Here is a 7,369-nt window from a genome sequence, read left to right on the forward strand (position 1 = left end):
CCCCCCCCCCCCCCCCCGTAAGTGCACATTGGACTTCATAGACTTCAGTACGGAAAGCAGAAAGAATGTAAAATACCTAAAAAGTGTTTATGTTGATGACAGTGGAGTCGATAATATTCTGGCTCCATTAAGTGAAATGTATGACACGTCACCTGTTTCTTACGGTTTTCAATGTGGCTACTGGAAACTTGAGAATTACAGACGTGGGGTGCTTATCGGGGACCTGCCTTCTGTTTTCTGCTGGGGGATCGGGCGGGGAGCCCTGCGGGCTTCAGGCTGTTCCTCTAGTCCAGGGACCCCCTCCTCCTGTGCCCTGGAGACCCCCATCGGGTGAGCGATGAGCGAGGAGTGAGGGAACGTGTGGAAAGCACCCGGGTGGTCTCCTGGGCCAGAGGTGAGCAGGGAGGGGAGGAGGTAGGGCAAGGGGCGGCCTCGGAGAGTGTGAGGTTTGCCCACCTGTGGCCCGGGAAGGGGTGGTGGGCCCTGGGGGGCAAAGCTAGGTCAGGGGCAGAGAAGGAGCTTCTAAGGGGAGTACTGAGAAGGCGGCCCTCTGCCCACAGGACAGGTGCAGAGTGGAGGTGCATATCCAGGCTCCTTGTTAACCTTGACACCTGGGACAGGAGTCCCCCCACCCCACCCCCCACCCCCGGCATCCTTTGTCCATGGTTCTTGGAACTGTCCTTCGGGGCCCCAGTGACAGGGGCCCAGCAGGGTGGGCAGGGGGTGGCAGGAGCCTCCCCCCCCCCTCCCCGACCCTCGACTCCCCATCCTAGGAAACCACCTTCTTGGAGGAAAGAGAGGCGTCAATTTTGAGTGGCCACTCTTCCTGATTCTGGTCGTCCTGTCCCACTTTAGTTCTCGTGACTACAGTTGATGGGCCCATTTTACAGGCGGGGAGGGCCCGAGCCCGCAGGGTTGGGTCATGAGCCAAAGCTATCTCCCGGGAAGGCGCCTCTGCACTTGAACGACTCACTCCCCGCCCCTGCAAATCCCCCCAAAACCCGCCGGAGCTCTCTGCTAGTGGGGAGGAGGCCTGGGGCTCCCTTGGCCACTCCAGTGCCTGGGAGTGACTCACTCAGGGGTCAGAGGTCGTGGCACGGGAAGGGTCTGGCAGATCCCAGCGTCCAGGCCCAGCCCCAAACAGCGTGGTTCCAAAGCTCCTCCCTCTGGGGACCACCTAGCCCATCCCCCCTGAGGGTCCCAGCCCCACACCAGGCTCTGCGGGGGAGGGTGACTCATTGCTAGGGCCCTGAGGGCCGTAGAAGCTGCGGCTCCAGGAAGAAAGACGGTGCTCAGGGAGAGCTGGCCCCGCCCGCGCTTCCCCGCCCCGCCCCGCCCCGCCCCGCCTGCGCCTCCCCGCCCCGCCCCGCCCGGCCCCAGGTCCCCTTCGCGAGGCTTCTCCCTTGGGGCCGTCTCCAGCAGGGCGCGCTTAGGCAGTTGAGGCTTTGGCCCTTGACCGCTTTGCTGGGGGAGGTCTGCCGACCCGAGGGAGCCCTTCCGATAGCCTGGGTGTGTTATCTGAGCCGGCCAGGGGTCAGGACCCGTTTGGGGCTCACCTGGCAAAGGGAGAGGGGGGTGCTGGGCGGGGCAGCAGGGACCGAGGGCGCCCCCGGGCAGTGTCAGATTCCCGGCACCACCCTGCACTCCCGTCCCGCCCGCCTCCCCCGGGCAGGACAGTCTGGGAGGAGGGGACTCTGCGGGCGCCCTGACTTGTGGCCGGGGCAGTTGGGACTGGACGTCCAGGTGAGCCATCTTCCCTCTCTCCCTCCCGGAGCTCTTTCCTGGGGGACCCTGTCGCTTTCCTGGAGGCCGGCTCGGGAGCTCGGCTCCTTGGCGTTTCTTACGCACAGAATGCACCCCGGTTGGTTTCGGGCCTGCAGCCGGGCGCCCCTTCTCTCCTCCGCCCCCCGCCCCCGACTCTGCTCCCCTCGCCCTGCCCCCGAGCCTCCCGGCTCAGGCGGTCCCTCCTACCTCTGCCCGCGCTCTGGGAGGCTCCTTGTTCCGCGGCCACAAAGCCCCTTTGATCCTCTGCTCGGCTCCGAGCCATGTGACCCGGTGGGCGGGCCGCGCTCTCCGGCAGCCAGCGCAGCCCGACTCAGCTGCAGGGGTGAGTCCTCCGCTCCCTTTGTTCCTTGCGGCCTCGCACCGGCGGTGGCCGGGGGCCCTCAGGTGGTGCGGCCGCCCGGCGGTCCTCCGACGGCCCGGTGGCGGGGCCGCGCGCGGCGCCTCCCCGGGGGTCCCTGTCCCCCACCCGGGTCCGGCCCCCCGCTCCCCACCACCAGCCGGCGGGACGGCTCTGGGTCCCCGGGAGAGGGGCGGCGGGAGCTCGGTCTCCACGCGGGGCCCAGATTTTCGGCCGCGGAGCAGGAGAAAAGGGCTTTGTGCGGCCACAGCTATCTCTTTGTAAATATTGGGCCAGCTAAGCCGAGTGGCCAGGTCCTCCCGCGGCGGGGAGTTTCTCGCAGCCGGTTTCCCATTCGCGGGGGGCTTCCCTGGCTTCCAGGAGGCCCGGGAGGCACTCGGATTGGCCACCGCTGCCTCTTAAAATCGTTCCGCACAGATTGTCAGCCGTTGGGGCGGGCGGCTGGGAGGCTAGCTTCGGCAGACCCTGGACATGCGGGTGTCCCATCTGGTATGGGCGCGGGGGACCCTGCCGCGCTGTCTCCGGGTCCTGGGGATGGGGGTGGGGGGTGGGCGTCTGGAAGGCGGCTTGTGCCCGGAGCATCCTGGGGGGCCAATGCCACTCCCTGTCAAGGAACGGGGCTGTGGGGGGGTGGAGGTGAGGGAGGAGCTCCTTGGGGACGTGCCTTCCAAAGAACTTTCCAGCCGAGACGATGGGAGATCCCCCAGACTCAAATCCCACAGCCAGCCGGGCGAGTCCCCCCCACCTCCCCCCCACCCCCCACCCCCGTCGTGCACCAGCGCTGGGATGGCCGGGGTGTTTCAGAGCCTGTGCCCTCTGCTCCCAAAACTTCATCCCACTGTCCCCTGGGGATCGACTCAGCCAGTCCTGGTGCCCCTCTGCTTCCTCTCTGCCAGGAAGTCTGCCTCTTTTGTCAGAGGTTTGGGGGAGCATCTCTGCCCACCAAAGAGAAGTTTGGAATTCCTTTCCTGGAGGAAGATGTGCCGCCCAGGCAGTGGCTTCTGGCGGTAGGGATAGCACCCTAGCAGGAATTTGGTTTGGATCCCGCACAGAAAATCCTGTTAGGCAAGGATGGAGAAAAAAAGCCCCCCATTCCCTTCTAATCCCTTATGTCCCCTTCTAATCCCTTCTAATCACGTGTGGGTTTCCCACCTCGTTCATGGGCGCTTGGCCTCCGTGGGTGTTTACATAAATGTCATTTCTCTTCTGGCTGGCTCCCCGTGGCAACCCAGGGGGGCTCCTTTTCAGGAAATAGGAAGCAGAATGAGTTTGTTTGACCATTTGGGGCTGGAGGACCAGTGTCTGTGTGGGACCTCTTTGGAAGGGTGGTATGCTTGCTTCTGTCCCTTTGGGTCTCCTTCGGGCTCAGGTGAGACTACGGAGGGAGGCCTCTTCTGTGGCTGACCCCTTTTAACATCTGCGTTGTCGGTGGCCCCTCCTGGGCATCCCCACTGCCTCCCCCCCCCCGATTATTTCCGTGTTGGGGCACCTGCATCACTAATGTGTCTGCTGGTTTCTGTCTGTATTTCCGACAGACCGCTCCGTTTGACTGGCACCGTGTCCGGGACGGTGGCCAGTTCAGCTGGCGTGTGGGGAGGGCCTACTCTGTGTGGGGCACAGGGCGCTCTGAGACGTGGGGAGGGGGCCAAAGACGGCCCAGGTTGGGGCCCGTGGGTCCTTCCCTGAGTGCCCCAAGCCTCGAGAACAACCGGAGTCTCTGGGCTGACCTACCTCCCACCACCCCCTCCCCCCTTCCCCAGCCACGTACCCTCCCCACTTCCTGTCGTGTCATAGCCTGAGCTGTTCTTGTCAGATAGGATGAGACGCATTCCCCAGGGGCCTTCAGAGAAGGGGGAGACCCTATCCTTAAGAAAGCACCCCCGCCAGCCTCTAGCCTAGCTTCCTGTGTTGCCAAAGGCTGAGGAGCTTCCGTTATCCAATGCCCCCTGCACATTTAAGGCTCGGGCCAGCTTTCCCAGGCCACCCAAGGGGTTCTGGGCTCCCTCCTGCTCTCCTTGGCCAGGTGCACAGGAGGGATGACTTTATTTCAGGGCTGGTGATCTCGGAGATCACCGCTGCCCGCTTCCCCGCAGCCGAGCTCTCGGGGAAGATGCTTCCAGCAGAAATCGCAGCCCTTGGCCAAGACTCCATTCCCAGACTTCTGCCTTCCAGCCGCAGGCTTTGATTTGTTTATTGAGAGCCATCCTGGTTCCTTGGACAGGTAGGGACCTGCTCTCAGGCGCTCAGTGGAGCCTTGCGAGGCCTTCCCAGGAACGCTCCCCAGGGTGGCAGGCAGTGAAGTCATCTGTGCGGGCCAGCCCGTTCTCCGAGGAGCAGGCTGGGAAGCCAGGGGAGGCCCACAGCTAATGATAGGCCTTCCAGCCTGCCCGCCTTGGCTTGTCCCTGGGCTGGGGTGGGTGAGTGGGGTCCAAATGCCCCTTCCTCTCTTTCTCTGTTATCGCCACCGGGAAGGGCCCTTGCCCTCTGGACCAGCCCATTCCCACCTTGAGAGCAGAATTGGTGCTCAGCCCTCGGAAGCTGGTTTCCGGGAAGAGGGTCTGGGCCTTGGTTTGGGGGGCTGCAGCTTCTCACAAAGGGTCTGAAAGGCGAGGGTGAACCCGTCAGCTCACTCCTCTCTTCCTGGCTGTTCCAACCGAAATGGGTGTTTTAAACGTTTTAGTTTAGCTGGATCATGGCAGAGGCACCCCCAAATTTCTTGTGCCTCTCCTGAAGCTGGGGGTGGGGGGGCCACCCTCGGGGAGATGTTGGCTCCCCAGCAGCCAAGGTGGCCCTCGGAACCCCAGCTCCAGGCTGGGGTTGAGTCACTGACACTGACCCTGCCCCTCCCTCCCGCCCCCCCGCCCCCACACTTGGCCTTGGGGAAGGAGGGCTCACCAGGCATTGATTTCCTCCATTTTGCACCTGGCTTGCAATCCCCACTTCCGGGACCTGTGTCCCCAGAGGCCTGCCAGCCCCTGCCCTGCCCTGCAAATGCCAGGCACCGAGTGCCCAGTCATCTGAACGGTCATTGGAGTGTCCTTGCTGTGATGTCCCCAGTGGAGTGTGTCCTACCTCCCAGATACTTATCTCGTCCCTTATCTCCCAGGCCAGGTTCTAGGTGCCTGTCACCAGGCCTTCGACGTTGGGACCACAGATAAGATTTTCCTAGCTTGGAGCGGGACGGTGATTTCAAATTCACTCTCCTGCGTGGAGAACCCCCCCCCCCCCCACACACACACACGGACCGGACGGGGACATTGTGTCCTGTCTTTCCCTAGACTGTGGACTTGTATAGAGATTGCATTTTATTGATCTCTGTCTCCGGCCCCGGACCTCCCAGGAGCTTGCTCAGTTAACGTTTGAATGCATGCACGGTCAGCACGGTTTGCCCAAAGCTTTTCATCTTTTGTCCATATTCTCTGGTTTCTGTACGACCAGCTCCAGAGAGCCTTACGAGAACAGCCCTTGGCCCTACTGTCTTTATACGTGCTCTCCTTGGAGTGTTTCTTTTCTTTGGGATCTGAATACATCCTCCCGGTGCAGGGGACTGGACCAGATGGCCCGGCCCCCACTCTGTGCCCTGGTTCCGGGGAAGTAGGGGACTGAGGACAGGATCCACGTTGCCACCCGTTGGCGGGTATCAGCTGTGGGCTCCAAAGACCCATGACGGGGGGGGGGCAGGGGCCCCCCTGGGTCGGAGGGAGAGTCGCTGCTGTTTTGCAGACCACATGCTCTGCTAATGCAGGGCTGGGCCCTCCAACAGGGCCCGTCCTGCTGACCACAGTTGACTCCGGGCCCGGTGTGCGGAGCCCTCAGTCTTCCTCTTGGAGAATTTATTGAGGTGATGAGGCTGCCTCATGCCCTACATGACAGGTGGAAACTGAGAAAGTCTCTCTTTGGGGAACATGTAAGGTTGCCTATTAGGAATAAGTTTCTTTATTACAGAATAAATGAGTCTCTTAAAATTACTTCTTTTTCACAGAGAGACAGAGACAGAGAGCGTGAGCAGGGGGAGGGGCAGAGAGAGAGAGGGAGACACAGAAGCTGAAACAGGCTCCAGGCTCTGAGGTGTCAGCACAGAGCCTGACCCGGGGCTCGAACTCACGAACCGCGAGATCCTGACCTAAGCCAAAGTCGGACGCTCAACCGACGGAGCCCCCCCGGGCGCCCCCAGAATAAATGAGTTTTAAGCTGATTCCTTGAGCCACCTCTGCTCCAGGCCACCTCAGCCCAAGGCCGGTTTGACCTACGTCGATCCGAGTGCCCTCCTCACCGCCCCCCCAGAGCCCACCTGGCCAGCCGAGGGGCCGCTTCATGCTTCCTCTCTGCTGCTGAATAGTGCCCAACAACCCTTGTTGGCACCTTCCTGTCGGTCTTCCCGCACGTCCGGAATGTTCCAGTTCAGGGCAGAAGCCCGTTGTGCCCTCCTCTGGTGCTTTCCTCCCCATCTTGGAGGCAGATGCCAGGACGAAGGCCTGGGAAGCAGGTCGGCCCCCAGGTTCAGTGACTTATCTGCTGATGCCAGATTGGCAGCACTGGAGCTGGGACCCCCCCCCCCCCACCTTCCCATGTGTCCCCTACTCAGGTGTAGAGTGAGCCCTCCTCGAGTCCCCTCTTAGGGCCCCAGCGGGTGGAGGCCCTTGGAGGCAGGATGTGGGGGCCGTTCCGAACCAAGGGAACTCAGTGCCCAGGTGAGGCTCCCAGTGAGAAGGGCGGTGACTCCGGGTGGAAGCCGGGAGGTTGGGGAACAGTGAGGAGCCTGGCGGAAGTTCCTGTGGAAGGTGAGGGGAGAGGCGGGCAAGGGTGGGGCGGCCAGGAGACCCCTGTCTTTCTTTGGTGGAGACCTGGGCCCAGGGACCAGCCCCGCCTCTGTGAACTTGGCATCAGCCGGCCACCTATGACCGGGTCAGCGTTTCCTGAGGCTCCTGACCAGCCCCCACATCTGCTTTGTCGACCTGCTCGCTCGCTGGGAGAGCGGCCCGCTCCCCAGATTCCATGAGAGGATGGACATTGCAGGGAGAGCTTCACACGTGGGGCCAGTGAGCCGCCTGGTGCCTGCTGTGCACCTGTCGATGGCCCCGCGGCCTTACACACGTGCCGCGTCGCCTCTGAGCCGCCATCCGGTTTCCGGAAGGCGTACCGCTTCACGGGGTCAGCACGGAGGTCACAGAACCTGGACGGGGAGGTGCCAAGTGCGTGCAGCCCCTCACCTGCCGTTCTCATGAG

General features: G+C 62.7%; 1 protein-coding gene across 5 annotated transcripts in view; it reads left to right on the forward strand.

The window, feature by feature from the left end:
• Nucleotides 1–7,369, forward strand: part of SEPTIN9 (septin 9) — a 126,363-nt gene that overhangs the window by 91,285 nt on the left and 27,709 nt on the right. Inside the window, exon 1 of one of the 5 annotated variants that reach the window (XM_040456532.1) lies at nucleotides 1,486–1,509. The exons of 2 other annotated variants lie outside the window; for them this stretch is intronic. The gene's annotated coding sequence lies outside the window, so the exon portion shown is untranslated. Of the gene's footprint in view, nucleotides 1–1,485; nucleotides 1,510–1,665; nucleotides 1,744–2,009; nucleotides 2,108–7,369 lie in introns of those variants that run through there. 2 more of the 5 variants (XM_040456533.1, XM_040456530.1) reach the window with 2 other exon arrangements.

The sequence above is a fragment of the Herpailurus yagouaroundi genome, unplaced genomic scaffold (genome assembly GCF_014898765.1).
Source record: "Herpailurus yagouaroundi ecotype Mexico unplaced genomic scaffold, PumYag 217, whole genome shotgun sequence".
NCBI classification, from domain to species: domain Eukaryota; kingdom Metazoa; phylum Chordata; class Mammalia; order Carnivora; family Felidae; genus Herpailurus; species Herpailurus yagouaroundi.